This window comes from Tachypleus tridentatus, unplaced genomic scaffold (genome assembly GCF_004210375.1).
Source record: "Tachypleus tridentatus isolate NWPU-2018 unplaced genomic scaffold, ASM421037v1 Hic_cluster_1, whole genome shotgun sequence".
In the NCBI taxonomy this organism is placed as follows: domain Eukaryota; kingdom Metazoa; phylum Arthropoda; class Merostomata; order Xiphosura; family Limulidae; genus Tachypleus; species Tachypleus tridentatus.
In genome coordinates, this window is record NW_027467777.1 from 32,065,109 (window position 1) to 32,086,728 (window position 21,620).

The following is a 21,620-nucleotide window of genomic DNA, read 5'->3' on the forward strand; positions in this document are numbered from 1 at the left end:
CAGGTATAATCACATGTTATGAGGTTTGGTCATTTTACTAATGTTTGTTCCAGGTATAATCACATGTTATGAGGTTTGGTCATTTTACTAATGTTTGTTCCAGGTATAATCACATGTTATGAGGTTTGGTCATTTTACTAATGTTTGTTCCAGGTATAATCACATGTTATGAGGTTTGGTCATTTTACTAATGTTTGTTCCAGGTATAATCACATGTTATGAGGTTTGGTCATTTTACTAATGTTTGTTCCAGGTATAATCACATGTTATGAGGTTTGGTCATTTTACTAATGTTTGTTCCAGGTATAATCACATGTTATGAGGTTTGGTCATTTTACTAATGTTTGTTCCAGGTATAATCACATGTTATGAGGTTTGGTCATTTTACTAATGTTTGTTCCAGGTATAATCACATGTTATGAGGTTTGGTCTTGGTCATTTTACTAAGTTTGTTCCAGGTATAATCACATGTTATGAGGTTTGGTCATTTTACTAATGTTTGTTCCAGGTATAATCACATGTTATGAGGTTTGGTCATTTTACTAATGTTTGTTCCAGGTATAATCACATGTTATGAGGTTTGGTCATTTTACTAATGTTTGTTCCAGGTATAATCACATGTTATGAGGTTTGGTCATTTTACTAATGTTTGTTCCAGGTATAATCACATTTTACTAATGTTATGAGGTTTGGTCATTTTACTAATGTTTGTTCCAGGTATAATCACATGTTATGAGGTTTGGTCATTTTACTAATGTTTGTTCCAGGTATAATCACATGTTATGAGGTTTGGTCATTTTACTAATGTTTGTTCCAGGTATAATCACATGTTATGAGGTTTGGTCATTTTACTAATGTTTGTTCCAGGTATAATCACATGTTATGAGGTTTGGTCATTTTACTAATGTTTGTTCCAGGTATAATCACATGTTATGAGGTTTGGTCATTTTACTAATGTTTGTTCCAGGTATAATCACATGTTATGAGGTTTGGTCATTTTACTAATGTTTGTTCCAGGTATAATCACATGTTATGAGGTTTGGTCATTTTACTAATGTTTGTTCCAGGTATAATCACATGTTATGAGGTTTGGTCATTTTACTAATGTTTGTTCCAGGTATAATCACATGTTATGAGGTTTGGTCATTTTACTAATGTTTGTTCCAGGTATAATCACATGTTATGAGGTTTGGTCATTTTACTAATGTTTGTTCCAGGTATAATCACATGTTATGAGGTTTGGTCATTTTACTAATGTTTGTTCCAGGTATAATCACATGTTATGAGGTTTGGTCATTTTACTAATGTTTGTTCCAGGTATAATCACATGTTATGAGGTTTGGTCATTTTACTAATGTTTGTTCCAGGTATAATCACATGTTATGAGGTTTGGTCTTGGTCATTTTACTAATGTTTGTCCCAGGTATAATCGCATGTTATGAGGTTTGGTCATTTTACTAATGTTTGTTCCAGGTATAATCACATGTTATGAGGTTTGGTCATTTTACTAATGTTTGTTCCAGGTATAATCACATGTTATGAGGTTTGGTCATTTTACTAATGTTTGTTCCAGGTATAATCACATGTTATGAGGTTTGGTCATTTTACTAATGTTTGTTCCAGGTATAATCACATGTTATGAGGTTTGGTCATTTTACTAATGTTTGTTCCAGGTATAATCACATGTTATGAGGTTTGGTCATTTTACTAATGTTTGTTCCAGGTATAATCACATGTTATGAGGTTTGGTCATTTTACTAATGTTTGTTCCAGGTATAATCACATGTTATGAGGTTTGGTCATTTTACTAATGTTTGTTCCAGGTATAATCACATGTTATGAGGTTTGGTCATTTTACAAGTGTTTGTTCCAGGTATAATCACATGTTATGAGGTTTGGTCATTTTACTAATGTTTGTTCCAGGTATAATCACATGTGGTGAGGTTTGGTCATTTTACTAATTTGTTTGTTCCAGGTATAATCACATGTTATGAGGTTTGGTCATTTTACTAATGTTTGTTCCAGGTATAATCACATGTTATGAGGTTTGGTCATTTTACTAATGTTTGTTCCAGGTATAATCACATGTTATGAGGTTTGGTCATTTTACTAATGTTTGTTCCAGGTATAATCACATGTTATGAGGTTTGGTCATTTTACTAATGTTTGTTCCAGGTATAATCACATGTTATGAGGTTTGGTCATTTTACTAATGTTTGTTCCAGGTATAATCACATGTTATGAGGTTTGGTCATTTTACTAATGTTTGTTCCAGGTATAATCACATGTTATGAGGTTTGGTCATTTTACTAATGTTTGTTCCAGGTATAATCACATGTTATGAGGTTTGGTCATTTTACTAATGTTTGTTCCAGGTATAATCACATGTTATGAGGTTTGGTTTGGTCATTTTACTAATGTTTGTTCCAGGTATAATCACATGTTATGAGGTTTGGTCATTTTACTAATGTTTGTTCCAGGTATAATCACATGTTATGAGGTTTGGTCATTTTACTAATGTTTTACACATGTTATGAGGTTTGGTCATTTTACTAATGTTTGTTCCAGGTATAATCACATGTTATGAGGTTTGGTCATTTTACTAATGTTTGTTCCAGGTATAATCACATGTTATGAGGTTTGGTCATTTTACTAATGTTTGTTCCAGGTATAATCACATGTTATGAGGTTTGGTCATTTTACTAATGTTTGTTCCAGGTATAATCACATGTATGAGGTTTGGTCATTTTACTAATGTTTGTTCCAGGTATAATCACATGTTATGAGGTTTGGTCATTTTACTAAAGTTTGTTCCAGGTATAATCACATGTTATGAGGTTTGGTCATTTTACTAATGTTTGTTCCGGGTATAATCACATGTTATGAGGTTTGGTCTTGGTCATTTTACTAAGTTTGTTCCAGGTATAATCACATGTTATGAGGTTTGGTCATTTTATTAATGTTTGTTCCAGGTATAATCACATGTTATGAGGTTTGGTCATTTTACTAATGTTTGTTCCAGGTATAATCACATGTTATGAGGTTTGGTCATTTTACTAATGTTTGTTCCAGGTATAATCACATGTTATGAGGTTTGGTCATTTTACTAATGTTTGTTCCAGGTATAATCACATGTTATGAGGTTTGGTCATTTTACTAATGTTTGTTCCAGGTATAATCACATGTTATGAGGTTTGGTCATTTTACTAAAGTTTGTTCCAGGTATAATCACATGTTATGAGGTTTGGTCATTTTACTAAAGTTTGTTCCAGGTATAATCACATGTTATGAGGTTTGGTCATTTTACTAATGTTTGTTCCAGGTATAATCACATGTTATGAGGTTTGGTCATTTTACTAATGTTTGTTCCAGGTATAATCACATGTTATGAGGTTTGGTCATTTTACTAATGTTTGTTCCAGGTATAATCACATGTTATGAGGTTTGGTCATTTTACTAATGTTTGTTCCAGGTATAATCACATGTTATGAGGTTTGGTCATTTTACTAATGTTTGTTCCAGGTATAATCACATGTTATGAGGTTTGGTCATTTTACTAATGTTTGTTCCAGGTATAATCACATGTTATGAGGTTTGGTCATTTTACTAATGTTTGTTCCAGGTATAATCACATGTTATGAGGTTTGGTCATTTTACTAATGTTTGTTCCAGGTATAATCACATGTTATGAGGTTTGGTCATTTTACTAATGTTTGTTCCAGGTATAATCACATGTTATGAGGTTTGGTCATTTTACTAATGTTTGTTCCAGGTATAATCACATGTTATGAGGTTTGGTCATTTTACTAATGTTTGTTCCAGGTATAATCACATGTTATGAGGTTTGGTCATTTTACTAATGTTTGTTCCAGGTATAATCACATGTTATGAGGTTTGGTCATTTTACTAATGTTTGTTCCAGGTATAATCACATGTTATGAGGTTTGGTCATTTTACTAATGTTTGTTCCAGGTATAATCACATGTTATGAGGTTTGGTCATTTTACTAATGTTTGTTCCAGGTATAATCACATGTTATGAGGTTTGGTCATTTTACTAATGTTTGTTCCAGGTATAATCACATGTTATGAGGTTTGGTCATTTTACTAATGTTTGTTCCAGGTATAATCACATGTTATGAGGTTTGGTCATTTTACTAATGTTTGTTCCAGGTATAATCACATGTTATGAGGTTTGGTCATTTTACTAATGTTTGTTCCAGGTATAATCACATGTTATGAGGTTTGGTCATTTTACTAATGTTTGTTCCAGGTATAATCACATGTTATGAGGTTTGGTCATTTTACTAATGTTTGTTCCAGGTATAATCACATGTTATGAGGTTTGGTCATTTTACTAATGTTTGTTCCAGGTATAATCACATGTTATGAGGTTTGGTCATTTTACTAATGTTTGTTCCAGGTATAATCACATGTTATGAGGTTTGGTCATTTTACTAATGTTTGTTCCAGGTATAATCACATGTTATGAGGTTTGGTCATTTTACTAATGTTTGTTCCAGGTATAATCACATGTTATGAGGTTTGGTCATTTTACTAATGTTTGTTCCAGGTATAATCACATGTTATGAGGTTTGGTCATTTTACTAATGTTTGTTCCAGGTATAATCACATGTTATGAGGTTTGGTCATTTTACTAATGTTTGTTCCAGGTATAATCACATGTTATGAGGTTTGGTCATTTTACTAATGTTTGTTCCAGGTATAATCACATGTTATGAGGTTTGGTCATTTTACAATGTTATGAGGTTTGGTCATTTTACTAATGTTTGTTCCAGGTATAATCACATGTTATGAGGTTTGGTTTGTTCCAGGTATAATCACATGTTATGAGGTTTGGTCTAATGTTTGTTCCAGGTATAATCACATGTTATGAGGTGTTTGTTCCAGGTATAATCACATGTTATGAGGTTTGGTCATTTTACTAATGTTTGTTCCAGGTATAATCACATGTTATGAGGTTTGGTCATTTTACTAAGGTTTGTTTGTTCCAGGTATAATCACATGTTATGAGGTTTGGTCATTTTACTAATGTTTGTTCCAGGTATAATCACATGTTATGATGAGTTTGTTTGGTCATTTTACTAATGTTTGTTCCAGGTATAATCACATGTTATGAGGTTTGGTCATTTTACTAATGTTTGTTCCAGGTATAATCACATGTTATGAGGTTTGGTCATTTTACTAATGTTTGTTCCAGGTATAATCACACGTTATGAGGTTTGGTCATTTTACTAATGTTTGTTCCAGGTATAATCACATGTTATGAGGTTTGGTCATTTTACTAATGTTTGTTCCAGGTATAATCACATGTTATGAGGTTTGGTCATTTTACTAATGTTTGTTCCAGGTATAATCACATGTTATGAGGTTTGGTCATTTTACTAATGTTTGTTCCAGGTATAATCACATGTTATGAGGTTTGGTCATTTTACTAATGTTTGTTCCAGGTATAATCACATGTTATGAGGTTTGGTCATTTTACTAATGTTTGTTCCAGGTATAATCACATGTTATGAGGTTTGGTCATTTTACTAATGTTTGTTCCAGGTATAATCACATGTTATGAGGTTTGGTCATTTTACTAATGTTTGTTCCAGGTATAATCACATGTTATGAGGTTTGGTCATTTTACTAATGTTTGTTCCAGGTATAATCACATGTTATGAGGTTTGGTCATTTTACTAATGTTTGTTCCAGGTATAATCACATGTTATGAGGTTTGGTCATTTTACTAATGTTTGTTCCAGGTATAATCACATGTTATGAGGTTTGGTCATTTTACTAATGTTTGTTCCAGGTATAATCACATGTTATGAGGTTTGGTCATTTTACTAAAGTTTGTTCCAGGTATAATCACATGTTATGAGGTTTGGTCATTTTACTAATGTTTGTTCCAGGTATAATCACATGTTATGAGGTTTGGTCATTTTACTAATGTTTGTTCCAGGTATAATCACATGTTATGAGGTTTGGTCATTTTACTAATGTTTGTTCCAGGTATAATCACATGTTATGAGGTTTGGTCATTTTACTAATGTTTGTTCCAGGTATAATCACATGTTATGAGGTTTGGTCATTTTACTAATGTTTGTTCCAGGTATAATCACATGTTATGAGGTTTGGTCATTTTACTAATGTTTGTTCCAGGTATAATCACATGTTATGAGGTTTGGTCATTTTACTAATGTTTGTTCCAGGTATAATCACATGTTATGAGGTTTGGTCATTTTACTAATGTTTGTTCCAGGTATAATCACATGTTATGAGGTTTGGTCATTTTACTAATGTTTGTTCCAGGTATAATCACATGTTATGAGGTTTGGTCATTTTACTAATGTTTGTTCCAGGTATAATCACATGTTATGAGGTTTGGTCATTTTACTAATGTTTGTTCCAGGTATAATCACATGTTATGAGGTTTGGTCATTTTACTAATGTTTGTTCCAGGTATAATCACATGTTATGAGGTTTGGTCATTTTACTAATGTTTGTTCCAGGTATAATCACATGTTATGAGGTTTGGTCATTTTACTAATGTTTGTTCCAGGTATAATCACATGTTATGAGGTTTGGTCATTTTACTAATGTTTGTTCCAGGTATAATCACATGTTATGAGGTTTGGTCATTTTACTAATGTTTGTTCCAGGTATAATCACATGTTATGAGGTTTGGTCATTTTACTAATGTTTGTTCCAGGTATAATCACATGTTATGAGGTTTGGTCATTTTACTAATGTTTGTTCCAGGTATAATCACATGTTATGAGGTTTGGTCATTTTACTAATGTTTGTTCCAGGTATAATCACATGTTATGAGGTTTGGTCATTTTACTAATGTTTGTTCCAGGTATAATCACATGTTATGAGGTTTGGTCATTTTACTAATGTTTGTTCCAGGTATAATCACATGTTATGAGGTTTGGTCATTTTACTAATGTTTGTTCCAGGTATAATCACATGTTATGAGGTTTGGTCATTTTACTAATGTTTGTTCCAGGTATAATCACATGTTATGAGGTTTGGTCATTTTACTAATGTTTGTTCCAGGTATAATCACATGTTATGAGGTTTGGTCATTTTACTAATGTTTGTTCCAGGTATAATCACATGTTATGAGGTTTGGTCATTTTACTAATGTTTGTTCCAGGTATAATCACATGTTATGAGGTTTGGTCATTTTACTAATGTTTGTTCCAGGTATAATCACATGTTATGAGGTTTGGTCATTTTACTAATGTTTGTTCCAGGTATAATCACATGTTATGAGGTTTGGTCATTTTACTAATGTTTGTTCCAGGTATAATCACATGTTATGAGGTTTGGTCATTTTACTAATGTTTGTTCCAGGTATAATCACATGTTATGAGGTTTGGTCATTTTACTAATGTTTGTTCCAGGTATAATCACATGTTATGAGGTTTGGTCATTTTACTAATGTTTGTTCCAGGTATAATCACATGTTATGAGGTTTGGTCATTTTACTAATGTTTGTTCCAGGTATAATCACATGTTATGAGGTTTGGTCATTTTACTAATGTTTGTTCCAGGTATAATCACATGTTATGAGGTTTGGTCATTTTACTAATGTTTGTTCCAGGTATAATCACATGTTATGAGGTTTGGTCATTTTACTAATGTTTGTTCCAGGTATAATCACATGTTATGAGGTTTGGTCATTTTACTAATGTTTGTTCCAGGTATAATCACATGTTATGAGGTTTGGTCATTTTACTAATGTTTGTTCCAGGTATAATCACATGTTATGAGGTTTGGTCATTTTACTAATGTTTGTTCCAGGTATAATCACATGTTATGAGGTTTGGTCATTTTACTAATGTTTGTTCCAGGTATAATCACATGTTATGAGGTTTGGTCATTTTACTAATGTTTGTTCCAGGTATAATCACATGTTATGAGGTTTGGTCATTTTACTAATGTTTGTTCCAGGTATAATCACATGTTATGAGGTTTGGTCATTTTACTAATGTTTGTTCCAGGTATAATCACATGTTATGAGGTTTGGTCATTTTACTAATGTTTGTTCCAGGTATAATCACATGTTATGAGGTTTGGTCATTTTACTAGGTATAATCACATGTTAAGGTTTGTTTGTTCCAGGTATAATCACATGTTATGAGGTTTGGTCATTTTACTAATGTTTTTGGTATAATCACATGTTGAGGTTTGGTCATTTTACTAATGTTTGTTCCAGGTATAATCACATGTTATGAGGTTTGGTCATTTTACTAATGTTTGTTCCAGGTATAATCACATGTTATGAGGTTTGGTCATTTTACTAATGTTTGTTCCAGGTATAATCACATGTTATGAGGTTTGGTCATTTTACTAATGTTTGTTCCAGGTATAATCACATGTTATGAGGTTTGGTCATTTTACTAATGTTTGTTCCAGGTATAATCACATGTTATGAGGTTTGGTCATTTTACTAATGTTTGTTCCAGGTATAATCACATGTTATGAGGTTTGGTCATTTTACTAATGTTTGTTCCAGGTATAATCACATGTTATGAGGTTTGGTCATTTTACTAATGTTTGTTCCAGGTATAATCACATGTTATGAGGTTTGGTCATTTTACTAATGTTTGTTCCAGGTATAATCACATGTTATGAGGTTTGGTCATTTTACTAATGTTTGTTCCAGGTATAATCACATGTTATGAGGTTTGGTCATTTTACTAATGTTTGTTCCAGGTATAATCACATGTTATGAGGTTTGGTCATTTTACTAATGTTTGTTCCAGGTATAATCACATGTTATGAGGTTTGGTCATTTTACTAATGTTTGTTCCAGGTATAATCACATGTTATGAGGTTTGGTCATTTTACTAATGTTTGTTCCAATGTTTGTTCCAGGTATAATCACATGTTATGAGGTTTGGTCATTTTACTAATGTTTGTTCCAGGTATAATCACATGTTATGAGGTTTGGTCATTTTACTAATGTTTGTTCCAGGTATAATCACATGTTATGAGGTTTGGTCATTTTACTAATGTTTGTTCCAGGTATAATCACATGTTATGAGGTTTGGTCATTTTACTAATGTTTGTTCCAGGTATAATCACATGTTATGAGGTTTGGTCATTTTACTAATGTTTGTTCCAGGTATAATCACATGTTATGAGGTTTGGTCATTTTACTAATGTTTGTTCCAGGTATAATCACATGTTATGAGGTTTGGTCATTTTACTAATGTTTGTTCCAGGTATAATCACATGTTATGAGGTTTGGTCATTTTACTAATGTTTGTTCCAGGTATAATGTTTGTTCCAGGTATATAATCACATGTTATGAGGTTTGGTCATTTTACTAATGTTTGTTCCAGGTATAATCACATGTTATGAGGTTTGGTCATTTTACTAATGTTTGTTCCAGGTATAATCACATGTTATGAGGTTTGGTCATTTTACTAATGTTTGTTCCAGGTATAATCACATGTTATGAGGTTTGGTCATTTTACTAATGTTTGTTCCAGGTATAATCACATGTTATGAGGTTTGGTCATTTTACTAATGTTTGTTCCAGGTATAATCACATGTTATGAGGTTTGGTCATTTTACTAATGTTTGTTCCAGGTATAATCACATGTTATGAGGTTTGGTCATTTTACTAATGTTTGTTCCAGGTATAATCACATGTTATGAGGTTTGGTCATTTTACTAATGTTTGTTCCAGGTATAATCACATGTTATGAGGTTTGGTCATTTTACTAATGTCATTTTACTAATGTTTGTTCCAGGTATAATCACATGTTATGAGGTTTGGTCATTTTACTAATGTTTGTTCCAGGTATAATCACATGTTATGAGGTTTGGTCATTTTACTAATGTTTGTTCCAGGTATAATCACATGTTATGAGGTTTGGTCATTTTACTAATGTTTGTTCCAGGTATAATCACATGTTATGAGGTTTGGTCATTTTACTAATGTTTGTTCCAGGTATAATCACATGTTATGAGGTTTGGTCATTTTACTAATGTTTGTTCCAGGTATAATCACATGTTATGAGGTTTGGTCATTTTACTAATGTTTGTTCCAGGTATAATCACATGTTATGAGGTTTGGTCATTTTACTAATGTTTGTTCCAGGTATAATCACATGTTATGAGGTTTGGTCATTTTACTAATGTTTGTTCCAGGTATAATCACATGTTATGAGGTTTGGTCATTTTACTAATGTTTGTTCCAGGTATAATCACATGTTATGAGGTTTGGTCATTTTACTAATGTTTGTTCCAGGTATAATCACATGTTATGAGGTTTGGTCATTTTACTAATGTTTGTTCCAGGTATAATCACATGTTATGAGGTTTGGTCATTTTACTAATGTTTGTTCCAGGTATAATCACATGTTATGAGGTTTGGTCATTTTACTAATGTTTGTTCCAGGTATAATCACATGTTATGAGGTTTGGTCATTTTACTAATGTTTGTTCCAGGTATAATCACATGTTATGAGGTTTGGTCATTTTACTAATGTTTGTTCCAGGTATAATCACATGTTATGAGGTTTGGTCATTTTACTAATGTTTGTTCCAGGTATAATCACATGTTATGAGGTTTGGTCATTTTACTAATGTTTGTTCCAGGTATAATCACATGTTATGAGGTTTGGTCATTTTACTAATGTTTGTTCCAGGTATAATCACATGTTATGAGGTTTGGTCATTTTACTAATGTTTGTTCCAGGTATAATCACATGTTATGAGGTTTGGTCATTTTACTAATGTTTGTTCCAGGTATAATCACATGTTATGAGGTTTGGTCATTTTACTAATGTTTGTTCCAGGTATAATCACATGTTATGAGGTTTGGTCTTTACCCCAGATAACCTTAATTTACACTACACTTTACTAACAAATGGTGGAATTGATCGAACATTGTAATGACTTTATAGCTGTAAACCAATGAACATGTTTATTGATGGGGATTCAGATCGGCGACCCTCAGTTGCAAGTCTAGTTAGTGCCTTAAATACCACGTCATACCAGGTCTATGACTAAGAGAAGCAACAGGTTAACCAAGCACGACCTCTGGTGTTTTTCAAAGTAACTTTTTCCACTTATTCAAAACAAATACTCGATTTTGTAAGAAATATCTCGATCTAAAATTGATGATTTACAATCATCTGTTACGTAAAGCCTCAGAGCAGAAAACATGTGATAAAACGAGTTATGTGACAAAGGTATCTCAATGTGTTTTTTTTCTGTTTTTTCTGAACGATTAATAGAAGCAAATGACTCCTTCAAAATATCCAATAAAATAGAGAATATTTCATATTTAAAAAAATAAACGCACTTCAGTGAATAAGTGTTTTTTTTTTACATTATTCGTGATATAATGACATTTTAGGCTAATCTTTAAGGTTTCGAAGGATGTTTTTATAATTCAAGTAGCTTATAATGATTAAAACAAGGTTCGAAACACATGAGTGTTTATAATTAAACCCAGTTTATCAGTTAATGTTTGCTAGTTGAAGTTCGGTTTTGAAAGAATAAAAAAACTGAAATTAATTTGTTCTTGTTAAGCATAATTTCAAATAATGAGCTATTTGTGCTTTGCTCATCTCAGGTATCGAAACCTGAATTGTAGCGTTAGAAGTCCTTCCACTGAGCCACTGGTCATTTAAAAGAGGTTCTTTGATTTGGTAACACATTTAATTAATTAAATTTGAGATTTTTAACTATTTACCTCGTTTGTTTGTCTTCAGTAACAGTTCGTTTATTTCGAGTTCCTTCACAACTAATTACGAACATAAATTAAAATGAGTATATCTTTAATATACTGATCTTTAGTTTCTTTATTTAACTACAGAATTTTCAACAAAAGTTCACGCTGTTAAAATAATTGTGTTTCTGTTAGCCAATCACATAACGACTCTTGTCAATATTTTAAACTAGTCATTCTGTCAAGCCAATCACATGACGTCTCTCACTACCATTTCAAACATATCAATTTGTCTAACCAATCACAAAACGTCTCTTACTACCATTTCAGATTTATTATTCTGTCTAGCCAATAACATAGCCTGTCTTACAATCATTCCAAATGTATCTTTCTGTTTAACCAATCATATAACGTTTCTCACTGCAATTTCAAACTTACCCTGTCATCCAAGTATATAATGTCTCTCACCACCAATTCAAACATATCTTTCTCTCTAACCAATCATATAAAGTTTCACACTGTCATTTGAAACTTATCATTCTATATAACCAATCACATAACTTTTCTCACCATCATATCAAAAACATCTTTCTGTCTAACCAATAACAAAATGTTTCTCATCATCATTTAAAACACAACTTTTTATGTAACCAATCACATAACGTCTCTTACCACAAATTCAAACTTACAATTATATCTAACCAATCACATAACCTTTCTCAACAGCATTTCAAAAACATATCTCTATTTTCAATTCATATATATTTTGAACGTATCCTGTTTTGATCCACTTATTCAAATCATTTTAAAATTTCTCCATTAAAATTCATTCTTCCTGAAGAACGTTATATTAACATACAGTAATAATTTTATTAAAAATATAGTAGTTTTTAAATTATGAAAAAAATTAAAAATCCAGAATCTACCAACTGAACGTCAGTAGAATGAAATGTCTGCCTTGACAACAAAAAACTCACTTCAAATAAAAATGTATCTCAGAACGGCTGCTATAGGTAATAACACTTTTACTAATAAACACAGAACAACGTTTTGACCTTCCTAAATGTGAGCACTTAGTAGATACGACAGTCTGATGTCTAGATATTAGAAGCACTAAATGTTTGCACTATGTAGTTCGACAGTCTGATGTACAGTTCTCAGAAGCACTAAGTGTTCGCTCTAAGTTGATATGACAGTTTGATGTCTAGTTCGTAGAAGCACTAACTATTTCCACATAGTAAATATGAAAGTCTGATGTCTTGTTCTTAGAAGCAATAAATGTTCGCTCGAAGTAGATACGACAGTCTGGGGTCTGGTTCTTAGATGCACTAAGAAGATACGACATTATCATGTCTTGTTCTTAGAGGCACTAAATGTTCCCATTGTGTAGATATGACAGTCTGATGTCTAGTTATTAAAAACACTAAATGTTCGAACAAAGTAGTTACGACAGTCTGATGTCCAGTTTTAAGAAGTACTAAATGTTCGCACTAAGTAGATACGACACTCCGAAAAACTCTGGTTCTCTCAGAGTTAGCACCTTGTATTTTAGTGAATACTCTGGTTGTTGACAATCGTTTTATTAATGCATCCCAACATATAATTGAATACAACAGAAATAACATAAAACAAACGTAAATTTTAAAGTTGCCCTGGTAACTCCGAACAGTTTTATGAAAACTTAAAATGACGTTTAAACAGACCCTCCCAAACGTGGCTGTAACGTGTGAAATTCAACCATGTGAACCAAGAAGAAAATGCAGTACACATCAGGCTAGTCGGTGTGCAGTGTTGTGTAAACTAGTCGGTGAGCAGTGTTGTGTGTTTCCATGATTACGGTGTTTTTGCACGAGTGTTTCTATGGTTACATTAAGCCCCTCCCCCCACTATCCCTCACCAAAAATTATCGAAGCTAGAAATGTTTCAAGCGTGTAATATTATCTTATATTCAAATAGATTCTGTGTTCCGCATGACGTATTAATTCAGTCAACAATAAAATATGTAACAACAAAATGGCAGCTCTCTCGGTTTAAGACTATAATTTTAGACTCATGTGGGTATTAATAATCAATATTTACGTGTCCCACAATAATTCCTGAACAGTATCTACTTTTATATAAATGAATCATTTTCATTGAAATCTGGTCACATTTTGTTATGCTTGAAATGTCGATCGTTCTATTACCCACAAGAAACACATCGCTAGTACATATACGGTTAACAGGCCACATGACGTGTCATTTCTGGATAGTATTTGTTTGTATGTGCACTGTGGCATTATTTTATTCTTTTCAATAATATTTATTCGTCGTCATGGAAACAAGAGGTTGTGTAAACTTGTGGCAAATTTGACCTAAGTTGGAGTTTTCCTTTCCGATTTATATAAAAAAAGTCCTTACGTGATAGAAGAAAGGAAATATTATTTTCAAAACCTGAATTATGGAAAAAGCGTTATTAAAACTGAAACAACTTTGACGAAGTTTACATTCGCAGATGAATCTCTGTCACACTGAACATGCTCGCTCTTTAGGCCGTGGGGGCGTTATAATGTGACCGTCAGTCCCACTATTCGTTGGTAAAAGAGTAGCCCAAGAGTTGGCGGTGGGTTGTGATGACTAGCTGCCTTCCCTCTAGTCTTACACTCCTAAATTAGGGACGGCTAGCGCAGATACCCCTCGTGTAGCTTTGCGCGAAATTCAAAAACAAACATTCGCAGATCTGTGTTGCCTTTAGCGTTGTATATATAAATAAAATGTTTAATGTTGAGCAACACGCTGTTTTATCCATAGAAATTATACGATGCCGCGATAACAGTGTCCTGATGAAGAAAAATTATAAATCAGCCTAGACACGAACTAGAACCTAGTCAGCAGAGAACTACACGCAACATATTAGTGTTCATATAAATCATTAGTTCATCGCTAAGCAAACAGTTTAACATCGGTATCCAAGATGATCAGCAAATTAGTTTTGTTATTAAACAACGATAAGAACAAAAAGTTAAATCAAAACAAACTTACAAAAACTACAACAGCAAAAGCCAATTAAAGTAGTTTTAATAACATTAAATACAACTTAAAACACATTACATTGATATCCAACTGCCCCAGGGCCTTGCGCAAAGCTAGATAAGGGTTATCTGGGCTAGAACAGAAAGCGGGTAATATAATTCTTTGGATACTGAGATCTGACCATCAGTGTTATAACACATTCACGCGAATCGACACTATATTAGGACCAGGTCCAGTAATTACAGGATATTGTGAAATGTGATTCATTACGACAATTGGAGTACTTAGTTAACACTACCAGACGCATTTCTACCCAAGAACGCAATATTGTCTGGTCACCTGTGACCTTAATGTATAAGAACAATGTCATGTAAATCTCATAGTGTCCAGTTACTTACTTCCTCAATTGTCCATTGCGCCAGACTTACACATTATTGGCTGATATCTGAGTCTTCACTTTAACAAACTTCCTCAATAGGGAGATCTCTCATCCAAGAAGAATAGACCGGGGGACAGGAGTTATTGTATTTGGCAGAAGTGTGGTCACACTGAATGATAGATGTTTCATCTAGGTATGTGGTCAAATTGGATTCCAGATCCTTTGTCCATTTTCTTTGACATCAGACATTTATTTGACCTTTCAAATCTTTGTTAGTTTCCAACTCATTTGTTTATTAACTTGTTAACAGAAGCTAAAATAATCCGAGATAAATGACAATATTTTCACGGAGAAGGAGTGATAACTGGGGGCAAACGGTGTTCTTATCCTGTCCTTCACTACACGTAAGGGAACACTGCTCAGGATTGTTTGGGGCATGACATCAGAATACCAAATATTTCCTGGAGCGAATTTATTCGTTTGATAAAGTGTTGAGTAGTTACGTTTCTACATTATTATGATCATTTTAAAATATTGGGTTTATCGTAACGTGCTGTTTATTTGATAAAACTTGTGATCGATTGAAATAAAAACGTTTTATTCCTATAATATAATATTATAATATTCCTAAAATCTCTCAGTATTGTTAAAATTGAGATTAAATATCTATATATCCAAACATGTTACAAAAATACACAGGCTTTTATAGGGTGTCCTAACTTTTTTACATAACTGTACAAGTGAACTATTATGAAATTTCCATGAGTAGGAAATCCAATGAACCATTTGGTTCATCACACTGATTCCACCCCTTCATCAGTAACCCTGGAAAAAGTATGAAGAATGCTATCAGAGGATGGAAAGATCTTCCTTAGAGGACGAAAATTTTAATGACGAAGTCGTCAATAACAACATACTGTGGGAAGAAATAATAATCAGTGATGACGAGAAAACCCACTTGTAGAGAAAAATATATACGTAAAAACGGCTAGTTTGGTATATACTGTGACAAGATTAACTATAGGAGGAGGTGACGAGAGGAGGGATGTTAACTGTAGGACGAGGTGACGAGAGGTGGGATGTTAACTGTAGGAATTAGTGACGAGAGGTGGGAATGTTAACTTTAGGACGAGGTGACAAGAGGATGGAATGTTTACTGTAGGACGAAGTGACGAGAAGTGGGAATGTTAAGTGTAGGACGAGGTGACTAGAAGTGGAAATGCTTTACTGCAGGACCAAAAGTGACGAGAAAGTGAAATGTTAAGAGGCACTGCAGGACGAGGTGACTAGAAGTGGGAATGTTTACTGTAGGACGAATTGACGAGAGTTGGGAATGTTGACTGTAGGACGAGGTGACGAGATGCGAAAAGGTTAAGTGTAGGACGAGGTGACGAGATGTGGAAATATTAAAGCGCAGGACAAAAGTGACGAGAGTGAGAATGCCAACCGTAGATCGAGGTGACGAGAAGTTGGAATGGTTACTGTAGGACGAGATGACAAGAGGTGGGAATGTTTTCTGTAGGATGAGGTGACGAGAAGTTGGAATGTTAACTGTAGGACAAGGTGACGAGAAGTGAGAATGTTAACTGTAGGACGAGGTGACGAGAGGTGGGAATGTTTACTGTAGGACTAGGTGACGAGAAATGGGAATTGTTACTGTAGGACGAAGTGACGAGAGGTGGGAATGTTTACTGTAGGATGAGGTGACAAGAAGGTGGAATGTTAACTGTAGGACAAGGTGACGAGAAGTGAGAATGTTAACTATAAGACGAGGTGACGAGAGGATGGAATGGTTACTGTAGGACGAGGTGACGAGAAGTGGGAATGTTAACTGTAGAACGAGGTGACAAGAGGTGGGAATGTTTACTGTAGGACGAGGTGACGAGAAATGGGAATTGTTACTGTAGGACGAAGTGACGAGAGGTGGGAATGTTTACTGTAGAATGAGGTGACAAGAAGGTGGAATGTTAACTGTAGGACAAGGTGACGAGAAGTGAGAATGTTAACTATAAGACGAGGTGACGAGAGGATGGAATGGTTACTGTAGGACGAGGTGACGAGAAGTGGGAATGTTAACTGTAGAACGAGGTGACAAGAGGTGGGAAATATTTACTGCAGGACCAGGTGACGAGAAGTGGAAATGGTTACTGCAGGACCAAAGCGACGAGAGGTGCGGAAAGATTAAAAGCAAGACCCAGCTGACGAAGAGATGCGTGCAGGCCGGGCGTAGGACAAGCTGACGAGATGTGGGAAGATTAACTATAGGATGAGGTAACGAGAGGTGGGAATGTTAACTGTAGAACGAGGTGACGAGAAGTGGGAATGTTAACTGTAGGACGAGGTGACGAGAGTTGGGAATGTTTACTATAGGACGAAGTGACGAGAGTGTGGAAAGCTTAAAGTGCAAGAACTGGTGACGAGAGGTGGGAAGGTTAAAGAATGCAGAACGAGGCGACGAAGTGAGGATGTTAACTGTAGAACGAGGTGACGAGAGATGAGAATGTTAAGTGTAGGACGAGATGACGAGAGGTGAATGTTAAGTGTAGGACGAGGTTACGAGAGGTGGGAACGTTTACTATCGGACGAGGTGACAAAGAGACGGGAATATTTTACCGCAGAATGAGAGCGACGATAAGTGGAATTGTTACTGCAGGACCCAAAGTGACGAGAGGTGGAAAAGGTTAAGTGTAGGAATTGGTGACAAGAGGTGGGAATGCTAACTTTAGGACGAGGTGACGAGAGGATGGAATGGTTACTGTAGGGCGAGGTGACGAGAAGTGGGAATGTTTACTGTAGGACGAGGTGACGAGAAAGTAAGAAACGGTTACCGTGGTGAACAAAAAAGTGACGAGAGGCTGGAATGTTAACCGCAGGACCAGTGACGAGAGGTGGGAATGCTTTACCGGTAGGACGAGTGTGACGAGAAGTGAAAATGGTTACTGCAGGACAAAGTGACGAGAGGTTGGAATGTTAACTGTAGAACGAGGTGACGAGAGGTGGGAATGTTTACTGTAGGACGAGGTGACGAGAAGTGGGAATGGTTACTGTAGGACGAAGTGACGAGAGGTGTGAAGGTTAAGTGTAGGACGAGGTGACGAGATGTGGGAAGATTAACTATAAGATGAGGTGACGAGAGGTGGGAATGTTAACTGTAGGACGAAGTGACAAGACGTGGGAATGTTGACTGTAGGACGAGGTGACGAGAAGTGGGAATGTTAACTATAGGACGAGGTGACTGGAGGTGGGAATGTTTACTGTAGGACGAGTTGACGAGAGGTGGAAAGGTTAAATGTAGGACGAAGTGACGAGAGGTAGGAATGTTAACTGTAGGACGAGGTGACGAGAGGTAGGAATGTTAACTCTAGAACGATAGATTAGATGACAATCATTACGCTCCAGGTTCCGTAAACAATCAGTATTCGAATGTTGGTACCTACGACAGTGGTTGGTAAGTGAGAGTCTCGTATATTTGTTAATACCAAGAGGTCAGTTTGGTTCCGAATAAGGAAGTTAAAACTATCTGACTGACCATTGGTAGATGAGATTCCCAGGTCAAACATTTGACCACAGTAGATGAAAGGTAAACAAGGAAGTGGTTGATACTAAATGTATTAGTTGTTATCAAATATCAATGCTCTGTTTTATTTTTATTTTTTTTGGGGGGTGGGGGGTGTAGAATCGACTGTTAGATGTCAACATTACGTAACAAACTGACTGACGCAACAAACGCAGTTTTATCAGTATATTTTAACCCTCAGTGGCGCAGCGGTAAATTGCTAGAATGCTGGTTTCGATACTCCTGGCAAGTACAGCACAAATAGGTCATTCTGTAGCTTTGTGATTAACTTTGAAACAACATCAGCATATGCTTTGTTTTGAATTTCGTGCAAAGCTGCACGGGGTTATCAGTGCTAGCCGTCCCTAATTTAGCAGTGCAATACTAGAGGGAAGGCAGCTAGTCATCACCACCCACCGCCAACTCTTGGGCTACTCTTTACTAGGTGGAATTGATCGTAACATTATAACACCCCCACGGCTGAAATGGCGAGCATGTTTTGTGCGACTGGGATTCGAACCCGCGATCTTCGGATTACGCCTTAACCACCTGGCCATGCCAGGCACTATCAGCATATTGAAGGTGTTTTATACTCAAGGTTTGTGTGATATATTTGTCTGTCTTTACTCAGCACAGTAAAACGTCATCGAAAATCTATCTTAATAAATAGTTCTTTCTAATTATTTAAAACAATAAACATGAAAAATTACCAAATAACACGTCATTAATAAATGACCTCATTACCTCATTGATTTCAGTCGACAAGTGAGTCGACATTTATAATCACGTCATTGTAAATATTCAAAATCAAATTTCTAAAAACGGAAGATAAGTGAACGTGCCTATAAAACAATCAATGTCATTATAACATGCGACAGCAAAAATTTCGTTCGAGAAATGCAATTTTTTACGCATGCGCACAAGACGATCGCATCTGGTCGGTACTGATCTGCCAATCACATACGTGCCCTTGGGACAAAGTAACGGCATTGGTGCGTGGGCGAAAAATTCGTTCCTGGTGTTCAATTTTGTTCTTTGTCCAAATTGATGTGTCGAAGTTAAGAGACTGCATCTGGATTTTACGTCCATATTACGAGCGACGAAAGAAAAATAGAAACTGTTTTTACACTTTTCTAGTTATGAATGTTTTTTAAAGCCAGAATTTTTGCAAAGGTTTAATGACCTATTATTCAGAATAATATAAGAATATTGCATATATATATGTATATATTCCTGGAATATATTTGCTTAATTCTTTGAAAATCGACAAGATGTCGTCATCTCCTTTGATGAATGCCTCGAGGGCTAACAACGACAGCCGTCTTTAATTTTGAAGTGATAGAACAGAAGAAAGACACCTAATCAACAACACCACGTGCCACCCCTTCTTGAGTTACTCTCTACCAATGAATAGTTAGACTAACCGTCATATTATAACGCTACAACAGCATGTTCAGCGATGGGTTTCGATCTCGCGACCTACAGACTACGACTTGAGCGTCCTCGCCAAAATACCAAATTTAAATTATTTGCAATTTCTATAATCGTCCTTTCCATCAAATACAGCCAATGAGAAAAGAGAACACATCACAAAGATCGGCCTTTAAACCAATAAAGGAATGACCCACAATAATCGTAGGGGACTACATGTTCAATTGTCATTATAACAAGTAAAGGTTCAATTGTAATAATAACAAGTAAATGTTCAATTGTAATACAAACAAGTAAAGGTTCAACTGTAATAACAACAAGTAAAGGTTCAACTGTAATAACAACAAGTAAAGGTTTGATTCTAATAACAACAAGTAAAGGTTCGATTGTAATAACAACAAGTAAATGTTCAATTGTAATAACAAGTAAAGGTTCAACTGTAATAACAACAAGTAAAGGTTCAATTGTAATAACAAGTAAAGGTTCAACTGTAATAACAACAAGTAAAGGTTCAATTGTAATAACAACAAGTAAAGGTTCAACTGTAATAAGAACAAGTGAAGGTTCAACTGTAATAACAACAAGTAAATGTTTGAATATGAAAACCTACAGTTGAATAGTAAATTACAGTCTCATAAAGATTTGAAGTTACTTTAAATTCATTATTATAAACTTTGACTGGAATATCGAACTGAAACAGATAATGTTTTTATTGAAGTGTTTTTACTTCACTTAATATTACTAGATTTTGTATAAATCTTACTGGTGATAACAGAATAAAGTGTATATTCCGTAGGTTTTATTATGAGTTTAAGTAAGGTACCTAAAAAAATATCTGGTTTGTTGACCGGGTTGTCAGCTAATTGTAAAACCTGGAACTGTTTTAGTGTGAATAACGGAAAGGTAAATCACTTCATTAGACGTTGCTATACCGACGCCTGACTTCAATGGAATAGCTACTTCAAGCACGTGACATACAGCTCAGTGTTCTAAACCGCGTTTCTTTGTGCTCTGATGACGTCATATTCTTAAAGAAACTGGTTTCATATGTTTCCTGCGACAATGGTGAGACAGTGTGAAATTATTTCAAATTATTATCCTTGTTTCTTAAAACGACTGAGAAAGCTAACCCTAACGTTAGTATAAAGCTGCGAATGCGTGAAATAGGGCACATTTTATACGGAAAAACTTAAAACTCAGCGAAGCTCTTATCAATTGAGTGTAAGAACAAGGATTTTTATCTCTTATCATCGTTGAATAAACAGACATGTTATTCCTACAGAGAGGCAGAAAAACGACCAGATAGATAGATACATATTTCCACTGAAAGCCACAAAGGCCCAGCATGGCCGGATGGGTTAAAGCGTTCGACTCGTAATCTAAGGGCCGCGAGTTCGAATCCCCGTCACACCAAACATACTCACCCTTTCAGCCATGGGAGTGTTACAATGTGACGGTCAATCCCACTATTCGTTGTTAAAAGAGTAGCCCAAGGGCTGGCGGAGGCGGTGATGACTAACTAGCTGCTCAATT